Consider the following 20705-nt stretch of genomic DNA (forward strand, 5'->3'; position numbering starts at 1 on the left):
ATTTCGAGATTGCTGCATTATCGTCGTATTTAAAATGGCGCGCTTCGCGCAATCGACGATACGGGGAAACGAGTCGCGCGACTATAAATGCATACGCGGCCGTAATGAAGATGCAACCGACGTGCACCATACGTTGGATGCAATTGCGCATTACGCGGCGTAGCGCAAAGCGCTGGGAAGCGTCGCGCCGGGCAGATAATTAGATTATACTTTGTAGTGTGCGCCGGGACCGGCATTATCGTTATCGTCATGGGAGATGACGGCTGTGTACGTCGCGGATAATCCCTGTTATTTTCAGCAACGCCGGCAATTCGTCCGGCATTATACTGAGTGCTTGCAAAATTGAAATCCCTGCGAGCTGTCGTCGTTACTATTGTCGTTAAAGGCACTTGGCGCTACCGTGCAACGAAAAACGAAGATACGGTTACATGCGAACGAGAGGAAAAAAACAAAACAAAACTGGACGCGAGGCAAAAATAATTCTTTTCCATCTGATTTCATACGTGGTGTTTGCGGAACACAAAGCGTTGAAACAAATTTAATTAGCAAATACACAGAACGAATCTATCGCGTATAACGGAAACACGATATTATTCTACATCTCTGATTTATAGTTAAAAATAGCAGCGTTAAAAAATTCAAAATAAATCTTGAAGCTATCTTTCTTGATACGGATAAATATATGTAGATCCTTGCAGTCAAATAAAAAGAATAAATTGTTGACTTCATATTCCAATCTTCAAATTATCAAATCGACAAGAATAATTGATAGAGATCAACAGAGGATTAATTTAAATTGCGGTTAAATTTTACAAATGTTTACAGAAACCATAGCTATAATTCAGTCAACAAACCCCAAGTTTTTTTCCGACAAATTAATTCATTTGATGAGTAAAGTGAAAGAGAGATGCTTGAACAAAGTGAAAGTTTGCGTAACAATTCTATTTGAATGACTTGTCGAATAGGAGTGGCCGAGTCGGATAAGCTCGGCTTTGCGCATCGACGGATAGAATCGCACGCGAGTAACACGAATCGTCGAAAGATTCGACGATAGGGAAAATAGTGGATTCTTCCCTGGCGCCACCCGACCACCCTTTCCTTTCTCACAACCCGCGGGGGAGATTGAACAAGACTGCTGAATCGCGCCGAATGCCACGGGTTGGAGCGAAGCGCCGCGGGGATTCGCAAATTCACCGTGAAATCTTCCGCAAACGGAAGTAAGGTAACTCATTTCCGTTTCATCGGGACTTTCTGCGGCATTAAAAGAGCTCGTCGAGGAGAGTAAGGGGGCAGGACCGCGCGGTCGGACTAAAGGAGAGCCGAGAGAGAGAGAGAGAGAGAGAAAGAGCAAAAAGAACGATGGATTAATTAACGTAACGTAATTACGGCGCAATTTGTGCACGTCGCGACGCTTCGAGGCCGCGAATGAAAAGATCCGAAAACTTTATATATAACCCTTTTCATTTCCAGTATCCTGCTATCGTGAGTATAGCTTATTCTTCATTTCAAGATGCAAACGTAAAATTTTCTAGTTTATTAATGTTTTTGTTTCGTGGACTTCTATTCATTTAATCATAATAAATTTTTGTTGACATTCTGTCAGTAATTTTTTTTAAATAATAATAACTGAAGAATATCTAAAAGCCATGTAAGAGTAATTCACAAAACATTTATATCTTTTGTAAAAAAAGTTCCGGGATTAAAGAAACAGAGATGAATAAGTTTTTTCTAGGAAAGGTGATAAGTCATCGCTGAAACAACTTTGATTGCTTACGAATTATTTCTTGATGACGGGAATAGGTTTGATCGATGGATTAGGCCTGAACTGAATGCTATGATTGATGTTCGACGTCACGAGAAGATTGTTTTTGTGACCACGAAAAGTATGCTACTCTATATTTGACATTAAACTCTTTCAACTCGGAGCTTTCGGAGAAGCACAAAATGCAGTTAAATCTTTCAATATTTTGTAACTCTCATGCAAAATATTTTCTTTACACTGTTTAAATATTGTTCGATGAAAGTAATGCTACTGAAATGTTTTAAAATACAGCACCATATTGAAACGTCAATAATATGACATATAATAATATTTTAAAACTTTGCTAATGCATAGTTTATCGCAATATCTAAGAAAATGCTTTCATTTAACGAGCAAAATTTCTTTTTTGAACGAAACATGCTTCACTTAACATATTATTTTTCTAATTACTACATGCAAAGTGTCAAGTGTTGAAATTGAAATGTTCGAATCTGAAGCTTCTACTTTTCAATCATCAGAGAATTTTTCTGAGCGCGAGCTTTAACTGCACGTCATGAAAGTAGGTTGCGCGAAATCGAAGCTGTAACGAAGATCGGCACGGAAGATCGTTTATAAAAGTCAATGGCCGGCCTTGTGTACACAGCGGTGCTTGTATCCGGTAACCGAGTCGGGTGCGAGAGTCAAGGTGCTCAAATTAAGCCACCCTGGGTCGCCTGATTTGTCGAACGACGCAGCGCTGCTGGTGAGGACGGCGAGGTCCCATGACTTTCTCTCGCTTTCTCCCTCTCTCTCATTCGAGCTTGCGGTCCCCGAGCTTTATCGAGTGGACCTTTCTCACTTTTCCGAGCCCGGGCGGATTTCTGTTCGAATGCGCCGAAGCAAAGAAGATTTACCGAGGCGATCCGGAACCGGCTCGGCGGCCTCTTCTTTCAGGGATTACGAAGTTGACTTTCGCCGCTCAGCGGCGGTTGTATAAAACCCACTTTCGTGTTAGAAGAAGGGATTATTGATTGAAATAGGTCGCCCCGCCGGTCTCGCCTCGCCCCTTCGATCCCGTCTTTCCATTTGTACTGTTATTCGTGGAAAGAATTCGTCGTCGTCGTTGACCCGTTTCCGAAGGATGCCGGGACTCGAGTTTACTTCTTCAGATTTGTTCTAGGATGCATATAATGCGCATAATCGATGAAAAGATAACAATACCAATGTCGGCTAATGGCACTCTTGTTGTTTGTGTCATTATTTTTATAATATATCGTATTCAAAACTGATAAAATGTCCACTTTTTGCTCCTCCTCCTCCCCCCGCGCGATACCACGTGACCTTATATCTCATTGAGATTCATAGGCAACATTTTCCAAACAACTCACATATTTTCCTTTCGAGATCTTCACCTTTCTCTCCGGTAGCAACAGAAATGAAAAGATCTACGAGGTGCACAATCTTATCTAGCGCCGATAGATTTAATTCGCCGACAAGTGGATTAAACCGCAGTAAATCTCGGCTGTCCGGGGCTCGAAATCAGACCACTAAATGGATGAGCATTCAAGGGTATCGCGTGCAATTGACATTATCTCTTTCACGCGACTTCATCAGTAGTTTACTTAGGCATTGACTGCGTCGAAATCAGGCCAGTCGCGTGAATGAGACAATTTCATTTACGCCTCAAATCTCAATGTAGATCCATCATTAACAGTGCAAGAAATAATTATAATTATCCGTACTTTTTTCTAAATAAATATTAGAGATTAGCGAAAGGGGAATTAAATGCCAGTTAATTTCCAATGTTTTCCAAACAATTGACGTTTTTTTTTCTAATGCATATCGGAATTTTTGACGGAAGACACGAGATCAAAAACAAAATTATATAGAATGCAACTTCGTCCCGGCATCACGAGTTAGCTTCGCGTTAAAAGACGAGAAGGTGCATCGAGGCGAAGCCGTAAAACCAACTGGAACTGCCATTAATAACTTCAAACGAGAGTGCCGAAGTTTTAATGGAATTAATGTGGCTTCGAGGGCTGCTGCTACTGCAGCGACGTGCCAACATTGGCCACGTGTACAACACGCACGCATTGTGGAACGCGCGGTGGTACATCATTTACGTAATGTTCGCGTGTCGTTCCAAGCATTTTTCATATCCATACCGAAAATTACAATAGTCGGAATCTGTCGTCACAAATATTTTCAATATTCGATGGGGATTTCGAGTAAAGTATTATAACAAACATAAAGCGTATTTATGATTTTTTACTACAATAATTACTGTATAATTACTGTACAATATTGTTCTTTTAAAACGGTTATTAAAATTGAATTTGTTCCACAATATTTTTGTCAGTTTTGTTAATTTAAAAAATGTATTTAAATTGATGTTTAAAAGATGTAATTTTAGGATATAATTCGATTATAACAATGTATGTTAAATTTAATACATTCAATATGCGTTTTAATTAATATCAACAAACTCGACGTTCCATTTTGAGATCCAACTGTCCGAACCGTTCAACTACCTGAATTCCAAGCATCAGCCTAAATGTGCTATTACCACGCGTACAAAGCTCTACATATCAAACCGTACTTTTGAATCAAATTTGTTCGTGTAAGTCCCGGAGGAGTGCCGCGTCGAAAGTACCGACCGGAAAGTAGCTGAAACAAAAGTCCGAACAGTTGATCGAGCAACGGCCGTGCACAGCACGAAGGTGGAAAATAATTCTGAATCAAATTTACCGCGCGCTCCCCCGGGGAGAGGCGAAATCGCGTGGCGGAAATAAGTCAGGAATGATTTTCACGTGGCATGCCGGGGAATTTCGTTATTCCCGACGACGTATACGCGACTGAATCAGCCTGATGCGGGAACGCTGTTTTGTTTTTAATCCCTCCCACATCGCATTTTCGGATATAAACGAATAAAATGATCGTACGAGTATAATTTATCGTGCTGACGATAATCATTAGCATTAACGTTGAGGAGATATTTACGCACACAAATAGAGAAAAAGCCGGAATCTGTGCAGGAAGTGTATCAAAAACGAATTACGGCTCGCATCAGCCATCTAAATCTGCCTACGTTATAAATGTGAATAAAAGATTTAAACAAAAGCTTGAATAAAAAGTAGACTGCGATATGCATCCCTCTTTTTCAGCGATTCCAACGCGAAAAAAGAGAGATATATTTTTCGCGAAAAATTTTTGGAATAAAGCATTCTGTGGCAAAACGAATTTCTTTTATATATGCTGGAAATTTCGCGCTATTTTAATGCAAAATTCGAATCCATCTATATTCAGATACCGAATTATTTTATAAGGCTGAATATCTACAATTTTAAACCTATTTCGAAAAAATATGGCGTTTCCCGATCGTGACCTGCTGTTGTTGTGCGGCGGCGAGGTTTTTCGAACTTTTTCGCGTTCATTGACGTGCACTTGTTCATGCCCGTTGCGTGCGGAGAATCGCTTTAGCGCGTATAAATCGAAGCCGATGCCATCATAATAACGCGAAATGGACGTTCAACTGAAATGGCACACGACCGACGGAAGTTTTCCCAACGCTACGACCGCCGTCAGCAAATGGAATTTGTTGCTGCGTCGCCACGCTTGCCATTAAAATTATTGCGCACGTCGCGTTACTTCCGTTCGACAGCGATCGGCAAACGATCGATCATAATCTCGCCGAAGGGCGTAGCGCGCAAAAAGATTGCAAAGTTCCTTCTTCCCGCATCCATATTTTTCCTTCCAACTATTGGAAATTCTTTATAAATTTAGGTGATTTGTTTTCCAGCGAGGAAAAAATTTAATGCAAGCAAATTTCTTAATTTAAAAATTCGATTTCTCGTGCGTTTCACAATGATTGAATTCTACTATTAATTGAAGTTCAAGGCAAGATGTCTGCTAAACAAATAAACTGTTTTAATCTTGACAATCATTTCATACCTTTCGGATCTATTTGCGAGAATTCGATACACGCGATACGTCGAATAGATAGGTTTATTCAATTCGGCGGATTAATCTGCCGTGTGCTTGCGCATTGTCCCGTGCCGCGGCGGGCGACAATAAATTTTCGATCGGGTATACATAGCGGAGGCAGTAACCCTTTGCGCGATTGTTATTGCCAGCGTGGCGCCCGCATTGCGCCCGCCACACACGCCGCGATAGTGAAAGGGAAAAACTTCAGATAAGGGCTCCCCCTTTATGGCGCATTAAAAACTGGAAATGGATCAGGAAGGTTATTTCATCTTGAAATACGAGAACAACCCATCGCCACCGCGGTTTCGAATGACGGGCGCGTGGCCATAAAACTGCCAGCGGAAAACGTACGCCGCATATATTCGACGTCGCCGATTCGAATACGCTCGAAACAATTTAAGTATAGGATAAGTCGCAGATCCCGCGTAATTTACGTCGAATCAGATACCGAGAGACGTTCACAAATTAAACGAGATCTTATCCGCACCGGCGAATAAAAGATACGGATATAAAATCGGAACAATCTCTGCAAAAAGTTCGATTTTTGATGCTATAAATAAGAAGTAATTTATTTTACGTCAATTGTTATATTTCCATTGTCACAAACACGCATAAAACTTACTTTTTGTATGTCTAGAATAATTAAAATCTCTACTTGTCGAAATATATCAGTTTGTTACTGAAAGAGAATTCTGAGAGTTATGGTACACGAAGAACAAGAAACGCTAGGCTTTAAAAATCGTAAATTAAAGAAAAATTCTGGATAGAAAATAAAATGAAATTTTAGTCAATATATTTTATAAAAAATGGCGAAAACTTAAACAAGCAAAATCAATTTTATATCAGCCTAGATTATATTTGATTTTTCTCAACAATTGTTGTGATACCATATAAACCCCTTAATGCTACGAGCGGAAATGTCACGATTGCAGGAGCGCACGTGTCTTTCATTAATACGTCAAGTCACGTGTCCGTTTTCGGTATTCAGTATTGTCATCGGTAACGTAGAAGATTATCGGCACGACCTCGGTAAGAGGGCAGAAGTCATCCAATCTTCGAAAGGGAAACTAGTTATACCGTCGGACACGGGTTTGAACTTTGCCACTTCCTGCGAGACACTCCGGGGACCGCGGAGGGTCCAAATGGACTGATTTGAAATTCCGCCGTGCCGCACGACGCGCGACGGCGACGGGCGGGAACGAGAATAGATGTCGTGCGGGAATAAACAAATGTCCCGCGTCACGCCTCCGATTCGTCTTGTCTGTAATCGACGCGGAAACCGCTCCGGAAAACTAAACACAGATGCCCGCCGCTCTATATTACAGCTTTATCCAGCACGTGACGGGGAGCACGAAGTTTTCGATCGATTCTCTTCCGTGTCCTCGGTGACACCCGGTATGTGGATTCGATATATCCTGCAATACGCACTTCGAAATTGCAGCGTCACGCGGATTTAATTTAATACACGACACGACGTTTCAAAGGGAAATTATAAAACTAATGACATGTTAATTATAAAATCCACAACAAATTCGGATTGTGCTAATTACGCGCACGTCAGAGAATACCAATTAGCGCGCGATGATATGAGGATAATAAGAGCCGTTCGGAACGTCGCGGCCCGATGATGCGGTTGTCACAAGCAGATAATTCCTGTATATATTCTAAAAACACTACAGGCGGAATGAAGCAATAACGGTGGATACACGGAGATTTCTAATCAAATTCGGTCAATTTGCGCACACTTCGGCATTGCAATTGGCATTTGATTCCGGCGAAAAGGGGAGGACGGTTGTCGGGCTTCAGTTGTCGGACATTTCAACCCCCCCCCCCCTCCTCCTCGGTCGAATTTCAGGTCAAAATATAGACCGCGGTTTTAAATTCCACTTTTGTCAGCCGCGAGAGGCACAACAGGAACGGCCGTGTCACGAGAAATTCAATCCCGGCTCTTTATGCCGCATTGCATCGCGTCGGCTAAAAGCATCCACCACTCGGCGCGACGAAGGTTTGTTTTACGAACGGGCTCGCGCTCCCACCCGCGCGCACCAACCTCGCTCGGTCGCGCTCCATCCGACGTCCTTTTGTTTTTCCACCGCCCATTAACCATCCTCTCGCTCTCTTCTCCACGATACAGCCGGGTCGCATTAGCCTCACCGGGTCGCTCACGCAGATCTTCGTGATCCCAAAGTGACAGTAAGATGGGTCAGAAAAATGTGATGACCTCGGGGGGTAGAATGGAGTCCCGAGGGAACGTGTTATGAGAGGGAAGAAATTGGAGCGTAAGTCTGAATTTTACGAACGGTCAAGGAGGCGTATTACGTAAAGTAAATCAATAACGCGGCCCAGGAGCAGTTATTTCTGAACACGGAAATAGAGAGAAGAATAATATACGGGGTGATGTTTGCGTCAAAATTCAATAACGTGTTCTTTGAATTGCAATGTAACCATTCTGTTTGAAAATTTAAAGCGAGAGGAAATGATTTAAATATTGATGCATAAAATGAAATCAGTTTTATGAAATCAGCTTTGTATAACCGGATATGGAACACACGCGTTTAATCCCAAGCCACGAAATGACATTACACCATTAGAGCATTTCTGATGCCCGTTTTTCAAGCGTGACCTGACAATTCACGACGGCAACTGATTGAGAAAATGCATTGAATAACAATTGATAAGTTCTTTAATTGTTACCGCGATATTTTCTGTCTTATCAAAAATTCCAACTGAACAGAGCTTCATCGTGTCTCATAGAAAGCACGAACTTTATTAAACGAAACCTAACTACTGGGTTAGAATTTTTTATATAACTGCTTCAATTTTAAATTTAAAAAAAATTGCGGTTTTTATTCTCGAAAGTTTGCACGAAGCCTGCTGGCGTCATCGAAATTTTCGTCATTTCACCGTCCGCTCGTAAATGATGCACCGACCCAATACCACGCTACAATTTGCAGTTGCGTACGTACGTAAATAGAAATTATTCACGAAGAAACGTCATTAGCAGCGATTTAAATTTGTTACAACACTCTGGGCCATGCACCATTGTTTTGAAATAATTAATCTACTTCATCCAATATTGCTGGAAAGTACAATGGAATGAAGCTTGCCTGCAATCGTTCGGTAATGAGCAGCACGCTTTCATTATTTCGAGTAAATTATTTCAGTTTAAATGCAAACACAAATAGAATTTTTTATCATTATAATTATAATAAAAATTTATAATATATACAATGTATAAATGTTTATTCTTTGTCTTGAAATGTTTTAACACCTTATTAATAATTACACTTTTAATCCATGTTTGTTAATTGTGAATAACTGAAAAGATAGTATTGCTAATAAAAATAATATTTTATTGAAGAAAAAAAGATGCAATTTCTCGATTCGTTTGCACTTCGGAAACATGTTTCTGCTCGGTCCGCTTACTCTTGACTCTGATATTTTTCAAGTTTCTTCGGAAGAAAGATAACTGATATATCGCGTCTATTTTGAATCGCAGACGAGAGTAACTTTAGCGCGTACGGCCATGCGTGAAGAAAGATGACGAGGAATCATATCTACAGTGTATATGCGCGCCCGTCCGATAAAGACACCGTTCGAGGAAGGGGAAGAGCATTATGATGAATCGCGCCACATAAAGTGGTCCCGAAGTGCAGCTGGCAACGTATATCCGGAACCAAAAAGGTACTCCGAAACGTGACTCCGCACCGAGCAACATTTCACAGCGGACAGAAGATGTTCCCGGCCATAAAGCCGTTACTCGCGTATTTACTACGGGCGTTCTTCACTCTCTCTTTCTCCTTCTCTCTTTCTCTTTCTTTGCGTTTGGCATGTAAAATCGGCCGTAACACGACAGTAGCTAGAACGGCATTTCTCTTTCTCTCCGCCGGCTTCCTTCTTGTTTCAATTTCAGCCGAGCAGACGACGTTATTGCACAGCGGCGTGTCCTTTGCGATTACGGAGCGTATTCTCGCCTCAATTCAACGCCTCTATTTTAATGCTAATCGCCACTGTTTGATACCGCGGCTGATTTCAGCTGTTGTGTCAGTCCGTGAAGCGTATTCGTAGGAAACAAAGTGTTAAATCGGAAGTGAAACTTATTAACGGCAACGCGTTTTATCTTCAAACGAATAACCTTGTTCATTTGGCATAAAAAGTTTTCGTTTTAACTTTGTGAAAACGCGCCACTTTACCGATTTCCCAGCGGGAAGTATAACGTTCTCGAACTAACAGCCGTGTGTACCTTTGCGAATTTCGTACGAGATCCATAAAACGCGTCCGTTTTCTCTCGCGTAAAACGATTTTACCGGGAGATTGCGGCGCAGGCGTGCGCCAAGTATTCGCGCGCATAAATTAATCGGCGATTTTATCGTGGCCCAATTAAATCAGTATCGCAAATAATTAATTTACCGCCGAGTAGCGGACGATAATGAAATTGGTGTAAATTGATTACACCACTTGATCCCATAAACGCCCGCGCGTTTTGCGTCAGCATACGTTTCGTGATAATGCGTTCCGACGCGGCCGTGTTTCCGCAGGATTAACTTGTACTATAAACGATTTAAATTGTTTAGTCTTCCTCCCGATACGTCATAGATACACACGTAAACTATTATTAAATTTACCAAATGTACAACAGCGGTTATTTAATTGTTTATAAAACAATCAACTGTCGATCCGGGCATCATTTGTGTACACTATACATTTACCCAGCGTGTTATCTTTTTAAAATAAACATTTCTTATATAATCCGTTACCTAACAAAACTATTAAAATAATAATGTTTCTGAAATTATGCAGCTAATATTATATAAATTTTAATGCACATCCGAAAATTACTATTTTCCAAGAAGAAAATTTTTGTTCTGTGTATATATTTTAATTTTGATTCAAAACGGAAATACTTAGAGATATTTTTCGACGTTTTAGGAGGTACGGGGATACTCGATTGTTATACCGTGCGCGTACTCAAATGTGTATACAGTCCTTGCCAACGTGTTTGCGCAAAACTGCTCAAAAATCTTATCTCGCCTGCGATTACGTCGCGCCTCGTTTGTCCTCGCCGCGTGCAGATCGATGCGACTAATTGTTTGCCATCGAGAACTTTGTCGAGACGACATTCCGCAATCGGGTCACGCGCCACCGACGCGAAATCCGCGGGCAAAATGCAATTTAATTAATCGTACATTCGCGTTCAGGCGGCGTGGCGGCGCAGCGTGCACGTGTAAGCCGCAAAACGTTTACGGACCACGCCGCCTCGTAATAAAGTTTTTATCCGTTCCGCCGTTATCCGCGTCGCTCCTCCAACGATATCACGACGTTACGTGCGCCCACGCAAAAAACACACGGCTTCTAAAACGCGTGCCGAGTCGCGTTCCGAAAAATACGCGCGAGAAAATGATGCAGAGCTTTTCAATTTGCTTGAAAAAGATCCAAAATAAACGGTCATGCTAGAAATTCGAACAATTTGTGACAGGGTGGGTTTTTATCTCGTCTTGAGATAAACTTTCCAAGGATACTTATATAAAGGACGAGATACGACGTCAATGAAAAAAGATACCTATCAGAGAGAATGCCGATCAGATTAGCCGTAATTTCGCACTAAAGTTCCAAGATTCTCCTTGAGAGACACGCAAACTCTCATCGACATTGATCGGATCATTAATCGCAAGGGGAAGGCAGCGGGGGGTAAGCCTATTCAGATTGAACCGTGCATGTCGATACAGGGGATAAGTTACCGAGAAACGTCATGTTACTCGTGTCGAGATTGTCTAACATGCGCTTCCCGCTCTGTGATCCGGGGCACCATCGATACCGTCGATTACTCACCGGAGCTATCCAATTGAACTTTGCTTGCCAAGGGCGTACCATAGTTTGTAACTCAATGTCTTGAAACTTACCTTATGAGCGAACGAGGGTAACTTCATCCCAGCGCTGTCCAAGGATGCTCGAATGTATGGTAACTAGCGATTGTAGTAACTACTTTCTTCAGCGAGAACACATCTTCTCGAGTCCGACAGAGTGAAGAGATTCCGTCGTTCTTCGAAGGACGTACTCGAGAGAATCTACGAACATAAAGTAGTTATGGAAAGTTAATAAATGAGTGTTGCGCAAAAATAAAAAATTTAAAAAAATGATTAAGAAATATAAACTATTGTCTATTGTGCACGCACGATTTTATAAAGCGATACTATATTTTTCGAGCAAAATATACAATCAAAAATATAAAAAAATTATAAATAATTTTTCTAATAAAACATCGTTTTTACGTTAAAAAAAAAGCAGCCTGTCAATCTGACATTGAGTATCGACGTTGAGTATTTTTTTCCGAAGACTAGATGCAATTGTGTACACAGAAAATTTATTGACAACGTCAGTGCTTTGTGTACAGATCGAACGTCCCGGTTTATCGAGAACCATTTTGAATAACTATATTTAGCGTCCGTAGGCTATGCGGAAGAATGTTCAACGATAAACTTAGGAAAAGCGATCAAACAGACTCTTTGTTTTGTTTGCGCAAACAAAGAGACAAATAAATTAGGCAAAGACCAGCGAAAAAATGTGAGAATATTGAAAAGAAATGTTCAATTCGCTGAAATTGTCTTTTTTTTTATACATGTTTCATTGTTCGCAATTTAAAGATTGCGGTAATTCTTCTAAGCTAACTTAATAAAATTATTTCGATATACACAAATGAATCGCGATACTTAGATTTCTGGGGTTTGCAACAATGTGTATAAAAAAAATTCTCCCTCTTTCTCTACGTTAAGCTATTTTAGGATATCCGAAGATAATGGAAATCGGAGAGAAATAGTTTGAACGAGTTTCTTGTAAAAAGGACAGCGAGGGAAACGCAAAATTTTTCTTCGCGCCGGAAAAGTTTCCTTGCCGCCGTGAATCCACTGAGAAGAGTTTAACGAGATCGCCGCCCTTTGTTCCTGTCGCTATCCTCGGCTGCGGTGTCCGGAGATCTCCATTTGTAACTTTAAATTCGCGACCGACAGCATATTTCAGACGCGGCGCGGAATGAATGTAATACGATTACACCGTACGTAAGACGAGCGGAGAGTAAAACTCGAGACTTCAAGACGACAAGACGGCGCACGGGAACTTCTTCATAACTATACCCGGAGCTGCCTTAACCATCGAGCTGAATGGGTTATAGCCCCCGGGATTCGACCTTTTAGAGCGCCAGGACACCACTCCGCGATCTTCCTCCATCGCCTATTCTTTAAAAAAATTTATTTTGATAAAAACTTCGCGCTGTTATCTGTTTCACTCGAAAATGCATCTCCTTTAAGACTTATTAACAAAATATAAATTTACTCTTATTTACATTTAGAATTCGTAAATATTTGAACTATTTTCTTGTTTACGTTAAATTCCATAAAATTTCCTTTATCTTTCATCATAATGTTTAATTTTAAATTCACTTAATAAATTTCGCTGTTTATTATAGAGTTGCTAATCTTGCTAATTTTGATCCTGACTATGTCAATCGTTGTCTATTTGAGAAGAGATATCGCTGAGAAATTTTCTGGCCATAAGACCATTTTGTCTTCTCGTTATCCTATTTTCTCAACACTACCGTTGGCTCAACCTACTTTAGCAGAATGTGCCGTCGAATGCATATTTTAGGAGATGCCGTGTTAACCCAATAGAGAGATTTCGCCTCGTGATTCTCACGTCCTAAAACGTTATCTACCTGTCGGATAAGAGAGCAGTGGTCCATGTGCTTTTCTTTCTATTAAGTCGACTTGTGAAATTTCAGTTATCAGAGGAATTTCGAAATAAAGACACTAGACTTATTTTACGGAACTGTGGGAGTTTTACCGCAAGCACGGTATTTTTAGAAACTATGCGGACTATGCGAGAATCAGAGAAAGCTTGCATTAACAAGTAACAGTTACAATTCCAAGCTTTGCACCTTTGTTTTATAGTAGCGGATCTCAAAAATGTTTGAATCAGATAATATCCGATAATATTTAATCAGATGATATGTCGATCAGTCAAGTTTTGCAGATCTCTATACAGAGAAAATACATGAGAAAATATTCTGCAGTTCTAAATAAAATAAAGAAGTGATAGATATTTACAAACATATTGTAGATAAAAAGTATGATGGTTTGAAACGAAAGAGCAAAATTGAAGAAAACAGCAATTGATCTGTCCGTCAAGGCACGTCGTTGTATTTTTACGTCCGCTGAAGGTGGACATGTCACATTGTTGTAAGCATTGAATCCGTGTTTACGTAACATTTTTAACTCGATATCACTTTGGAACTAAGATTACAAAGTTGTGACATAAAGTAGCCGGACATCCCGTATATTCAGAGGTGAGTTTACACGCTGCAGCCGACCGACCGTGCGCGTGGATCAGCTCGTAAAGTATCTTCGCTGTCAGATTTTTTTCCTCACCAACAACACGCTTGAGCAGCTTTTCGCATTTCCGCCGCGCCCCTCTCACGCATCTTTGTTTGCGTTTTCCGCGATTCGTCCCACTAAATCGCTAATCCCGCGACCCCGCAGCCCGTATCTCGCGCGCGTCGTCCCGACTTTTTGCATCGAACAAACATCTCGTTTTAATCCGCCGTCGCGCGCCGCCGGATGCACACTATTTCATCCATCGAACTCCGCTGAATCTGTCGGCGGGATTCTTTACACCGTGCTTTACACGACGCGGGAAATATGGACGAAGGGCAAAAGGTTTGCACCGCGGTATGGATATGGTGGGACATTTTTCACATCGGATCGTAGCTTCCGCTGTAGCGGAATGAATAAGTGAACTAAAAATCTTGATGTATGCTTAATGCGCATATCTTCGTGATTTTTCTTTTCTCAGTTAAACCGCTGGAACGACTCACTTAACTCTGTCGCTTTTTTACAAAACGATAATTTTCGATAAAAGTTTCAATTTTTATATGTATTACATGTTACACATATATATTTTGAAATTGCACACGTGATTTTTGGCAAACTTTACATTATTATGTAATACGTTAATATTCATGTAATAAATATTCACTCACGTCAAAATCGAGAGAATACAGGTTCATGCGCATTTGACAATTAAAGCTCCTTTCTTGCGTTCATGATAACAAACAAGGGAAAATAAGCATTGTCATCGTATTTGTGCGATACAAAAGATAATGAATGTTGTTACCGACGTGTCGCAAAATGCACAAATAGACCTCGTATGCATTTTATAGCCGCGCCAAAATTCGCACGCCACTCATTCGCGCATAAATCATTTCATACAGTAGTCCGATCCGCACGACATACTGTGACATCGTGGAGAAAAGTCGTAAAACAATAGCGATAAAGCTCATCCGAAGCGAATCTAATCTCGAAGCAGCAATAAATCGGCTCCCATTTATGACCCACGTGTGTACACGGCAAAATCCATTAAATTCCGCTAAGCCTGCGCATACAACCGCTCACTCGTTCGCTCGGCAAGTGACGCGAGTCAAAAATCGTCACTTTTAAGTTATCGTTGCAGTTCAGCGGTAAAAAAAATTCTCGCTATGCCGGTCTGCACAAAATAGTTTCGGGTTAACTTCGAAAATTTACAGCCAGACTGTACAGGTGCCGTTTTTCAGTACTATCGCATTGCTTTTACAACACACGGCCGACCACTGGGGTTTATACTTCACAACACCTACTTGATATACAGCATGTTTTTTTTTTTTTTTTTTTTTTTTTAATATTGGACAACTGAAAAAGAAAAATATCGCCGAATAATATTGACTTTAATTATTATTGTAAAAAATACACAGATTTCTAAATATGTCGTTGGATTTACGCAAATATTATCGCCTATTGAAATTAAGGCTCGAAAATTTTATTGATTTTATCATCGTTTATTAAGGTTTTTTTGTTAAATGCCAGGGCAGCAGAAATGTCATTTGCCGAAGGGACATGAAATCGTCCCATCGACGATCAACGAGGCAGCTGACCGTCTCGCTGAGAGACGTTCCGTTGCGTGAAGGGAGCGCAAGTGAAAGATAGACGGCCGGAATGGTAAGCGAGGAAATCGTCGGTGGCCGACGGGGGAATATTATGCAAAGTGGGAAACAGATGCACGACTCCCCGGGGTGCGATGCTCCTATTTTTCGCGGCGAGGCAAGCCGCCGTCGCGTATCCCTTTCAACCACGGCTGGCTAAAAAGTGAGCATAAGAAAAACGAAAGGGCCTTCGCGGGACGTGGCTAACCGACTTCACCCAGTTGAGATTCTTGCAGCCCTTTCGCCGGGATTCCCTGAGAGAATGTGAGAATCTCGAAAGACAAGGAATTTCCACGCCGCGACGTAAACAATGCGATTCTTGGTGGCACTGTTTTCTGCCGGAGCTTTTTTCCCTTTTTATTTTCCAACAACTCGTCGTATAATACATATAGTGTGCCAGAAGTATGAAATTTTCTTGCAACTATAAATTTTCAAATTTGATTAAGTTATTTTCTTTTATAATAAAAAAATAATTGAAAATCTTAATTAATAATGCAAAGATTTTGCAATAAGAAAAATTCTTAATTATATTTTAAATTACATATTTTCAAATTTACTAGATTTACTATTTCTGGAACTCATTAAGTTATTAATTTCTAATTATCTCAAATTTTACGATAGCTTTTATACGACAGTTCTGCGATAATTGCATATATATTATATATAGCTCGACGCATATAGCATACTATTACAGCAGAATATTTTATGGCTTATTACAACTTGCATATAATGTATGGTAAACGTTTATCGTCATTCTTCATATATACGTTGTTTGCGCGATTTTCTTATACGAATGCATAAATCCTCGTCGAAAAATGTTTTTCGCCGATCCGCAGTCTCGTGGCGAACGCTCCCGCGGGTCGTCGCGCACGTCGAACGGGCGCGATCGAACGCATTACATCGGTGGATGCAAATTTTTTTGTCGGAAGAAAAGCGGAGCGCTTGAATTTAAATGCAACACGACGGCAGATCTATTCGTGAATTTATACGAAATACCTGCGGGTTTACGTTAGAGAGACACGACCCCACATCGGCGTTGTGCGCGCGCGTGCGCGCGCGAGCAGTACCTCTGAAATATTCATAACTCAAGATCATCCTTAACCCACTAATTGATATTCCGCGCATCTGGAACTCGCTGTGCCAACAGGTGTGCAAGTCTGAGACTGCTTTTACACCCGCGCCCGTGTCTAATATCGATCCTTTCCCGCTTACACATCTCTATCCTCGGCAATAATATGCGGCGCTATCGACGATATTCCTTTCGGAGGCAATGCACGTCTTGCACGTGGCCGCATGCTAATCTAACACAAAACTGGAGCAGATGCTTTAAACAAATATGTATATCTTGCCTGTTCGTTTTCAAGTGAGTTTTCGAAGTTCGAATAACGAATCTATCCTTCTCTAGCATTTACAATCAATATTAATTACTAAAAGCATTCAGAATTCATAGGACTTTGATTCGCACCGTAAATTTATTCTTCAATCACTGTATTATTTTACAATTTTGCAATTTTCAAATATTTTGTCAATATGCATATTTTATTTAATAAAAAAGATATCAATATGCAATTATTTGCTTTCAACTAGTCATTGATGCATTTATTCCAGTATTTATTTAGCGCTGAGCTAGATCCTTCAAGTGGAAGATGAATCCAAACGCTTGCCTCTTCATCTTAAATGCATATTTGACATTTAATATTCGTGCGATGATCCTGCAATTCTAAAGTACGTGAGCGAAATCTTTCTCAATGTTGTCGCACATACGTGTATGACCAAAAGCGAGGGCAGATGAAAGAAGAAAAAGGGGAAAGGGAGAGGGGTCTGAAAAGGGAGCGGAAGAATACGAAGGAGGCATTCGAGTATGAGTAGATAACGAAAAATGTTCCCGCCATCTGCTCGAGTAGACTTCTGTGCGAGCGAGACCGACTTCAAAATCACTTTCACATCGACCCTGCGGAACGGGCGGTCGCACTCGGGCCTGGAAATTTCATTTTCATAACTTACACGACGGCAGTTTGTCTCCTCATGTGTCGCGGGGGTACATTGCGATGCTTCTTTCTCGAACTCGATGACGGAGAACATCGCCGGATCGTGGCGAATTTTTATTTGCGCTATCCAGCGACGCGACACCTCATCGGATTTCAAAACGGATAAACGGATTTGGTTTCAATAAATAATTTTTGTTTAAGCGGATTTTGTTCCAATAAACAATAATCGAGGCGAATAAATGGATTGTTTTAGCAGATCATTTTTGTGCGAACGGATTTCGTTTTAATAAATAATAATTAGAGCATAATTTATTGAAATCCAAGTAACCGATAATTATTTTATAGTCCGTTAGCCACTTCATATTTGCAATTGTCTTCGGCATCTCTAATCTATGCATGACTTCGAATGGAAATGAAGAAATCTATGAAGACCATTTATCCGTTGTCGTAAATTTTCAATCGAACCGCTACAGTTGGGTCGCTTTCGCATTACTAACGATAGCGAGAACTGAAGCTGACGTGGTTTATATTCCAAGTCCGACAATCCCGACGATCGTAATTACTAAAATCTATGAAGTTCCTTCTCGATGATTCAACTTCTCCATATAAATCGCGGAGTGGAGATTTCGTGTAATATCGATCGCCGGCAAAGTCGTGGAAAAATCTACGAAATCGTATACAGATATTTCATGGCAAACCGAAGATAAAAATCAAGTACTTATGCGTGTAATCAAAGTTTTGGGTATTTTGCATTAAGGGAAAATTATCGGACAATATCCTTAATTCGATGATAGCCGTAATTCGATAGCTCGTCCTCTAATACTCTGATCCATCCTATATCCGCGATTAGTGTAAATGCATAATTACACGTGATAGAATCTCGATCAAACAGTATCGGTTAGTGATCAAGCCGCTTATGGCGTAAACCGATTACGATTCCGCAATTTGGCAATTGACGAAATACATACGTAATGAGCGTTGTTGCGTAGAAATTGCGTATCGTGGAATGCAGAAACAAAAGTTATTTGACGCTTCGACTACCGACCGACGCAACGTAAAACCCCCGAGCGAGCGCCTTCTACTTAGAGCTAAAATCTGGAACGTGCTAAACGAGGGTTGCAGTCGTCGAGAGGGTTGGGAGACGAATGCAAGCTAAAGAGTGCGAGATGGAAGAAGATGGGAGAGAAAGACGAAAAGAAGCGGAGAAAGGCTGCGCGATATAGGGAGAGAGAGACGGCGGGAGAGAAAACGGAGAGATGGAAAAAGACGCACAAGGAGCTTGTGAAAGATTTCATGTCGGTTTCCTCTTTTCTTCTACCAGTTACCGCCTCCCCCGCTCGCGCGCCGTTGGCAGCTTCGTGCCGGATTATTTTCCACCTTCGAGCATCCCGAAAGACCCCCACATACTGCGTTCTGCATCGTTTAAAAGAGGAAAGAAGAAGTTGGAAAACACCGAGCGCGCGACCAACTTTAACCTCGACGGCGTCGGTTTCTTTTCGCGAGAAAACGTTAAATAGCGGAATCGTCGTCCCGTGAGTCTCGTTGGACGTATTTATTAGCGCGCTCGCATGAAACTTTTTTCTCTTCAAAAATCAAGATATCGGATTATAATTATTTCTGACAACATATGCGATAATAAGCAGCGTCATATCGAGAAACAATAAAAATTGAACATTTCATTAATATTGTAATATTTTAGAGTAAGTGACGAATACAGAATGTTCTTATTTCGCTTTAGTCTCATTTAACGACGTACAAATAGTTAAGAAGGTTCTATTCTAATGTCCGCGAAGCAGCATACAAATCATAAATGATTCTCTACTGTGCACTGAAAGACAATGAAGCTTATTGCGCGTCAAGATTATAGTTTTAGCGTTTCCAACGTTTCGGGCTCGACATTCTAATGTCATTCTCCTGCACGCTTTGAAACGAAGGATCGTGTCTGCATAATGCAAGCTCGCCAAAGCTAACCCTGCAGAGATCAAAGGATACCAACTTGGCATCCCACCTTTGTGCACCTATTCTGTCGCAATATACCAAATAACATGCCACGGAGGAAATCATTCGGCGCATAATATTTCTAACGAACAGTCACTGTACTCACGAAGCGTTTTCGTAACTGTAAATCTTTCGCATTCTAAATTCAGCAAAACCAGGCAATTTAAAATTCTGTTACCGCACGTGAAAAATATATAAAAGAAATACATAGCAACTGAGTTTCGAGAGAATTGATCTTTTAAATACGTTAAATTTATAAAACGGCAAATAATTATGAAAATCAAATTATAAAGATATGTAAATTTTATTTAAATGCATAAAGTTAAAAAGTACATTTAATTTAAACCAAAATTTAATGTTAATAAAATGTTAAACTAACATTTTAGAAACAAAGTATTATTTGATTTTAAACTTTATTTCATTATGCAGATTATATTACGAATGAAAAATCGTAATGTGTGTTGCTAAAATTGAATGCGTTATTAAAAACTGTTTAAAAAATATCCACAATTTCGGCAACCATCTATCAACGTGCACACACGCGTGCACTTATTTCTCCGTATGCAGGAAGAGTAACGAACGCTTTTACCAGATAAACGGGACCAAAGATCGTACAATCTCGGGAAGATGTTTCATGAATGAGCGGCTAGAGCACTCGGCGTTTCGCGAGCGCAAAATCGTTTCAATTTGGAGAACGAGCGACGAAATGGACGGCCGTAGCGAACGAACGACGACAGTATTTCCGGATTAAGGCGTAATCCGCGATCACGCAGCGGCGGTCCGTCCAATCCGCGCGTGGGCTCTCGCTCGTTACTTACCGAAGATTTTCGTATCGTTCACCCCCAATATATATATATATACAATACCTCCCCCCAATACATGTATTCCAATATATTGTATATACTCGATGTTTTGATTTTTCCAGATTTTGCTCACATTGCCGTCTCGCACGAGCAAGACAGCATAAACGGAAAATGTTTTCACTCAGCGC

The 20705-nt window shown here is 40.7% G+C and overlaps 1 protein-coding gene across 1 annotated transcript in view; it reads right to left on the reverse strand.

Moving 5' to 3' along the window:
- The window catches only part of LOC105672005 (deoxynucleoside kinase-like), a 159057-nt gene that overhangs the window by 37976 nt on the left and 100376 nt on the right, over positions 1–20705 (reverse strand). The window contains exon 5 of the mRNA XM_012366655.2: positions 11626–11790. The gene's annotated coding sequence lies outside the window, so the exon portion shown is untranslated. The remainder of the gene's footprint in view (positions 1–11625; positions 11791–20705) is intronic.

Source organism: Linepithema humile, chromosome 1, assembly GCF_040581485.1.
Source record: "Linepithema humile isolate Giens D197 chromosome 1, Lhum_UNIL_v1.0, whole genome shotgun sequence".
Classification (NCBI taxonomy): Eukaryota; Metazoa; Arthropoda; class Insecta; order Hymenoptera; family Formicidae; genus Linepithema; species Linepithema humile.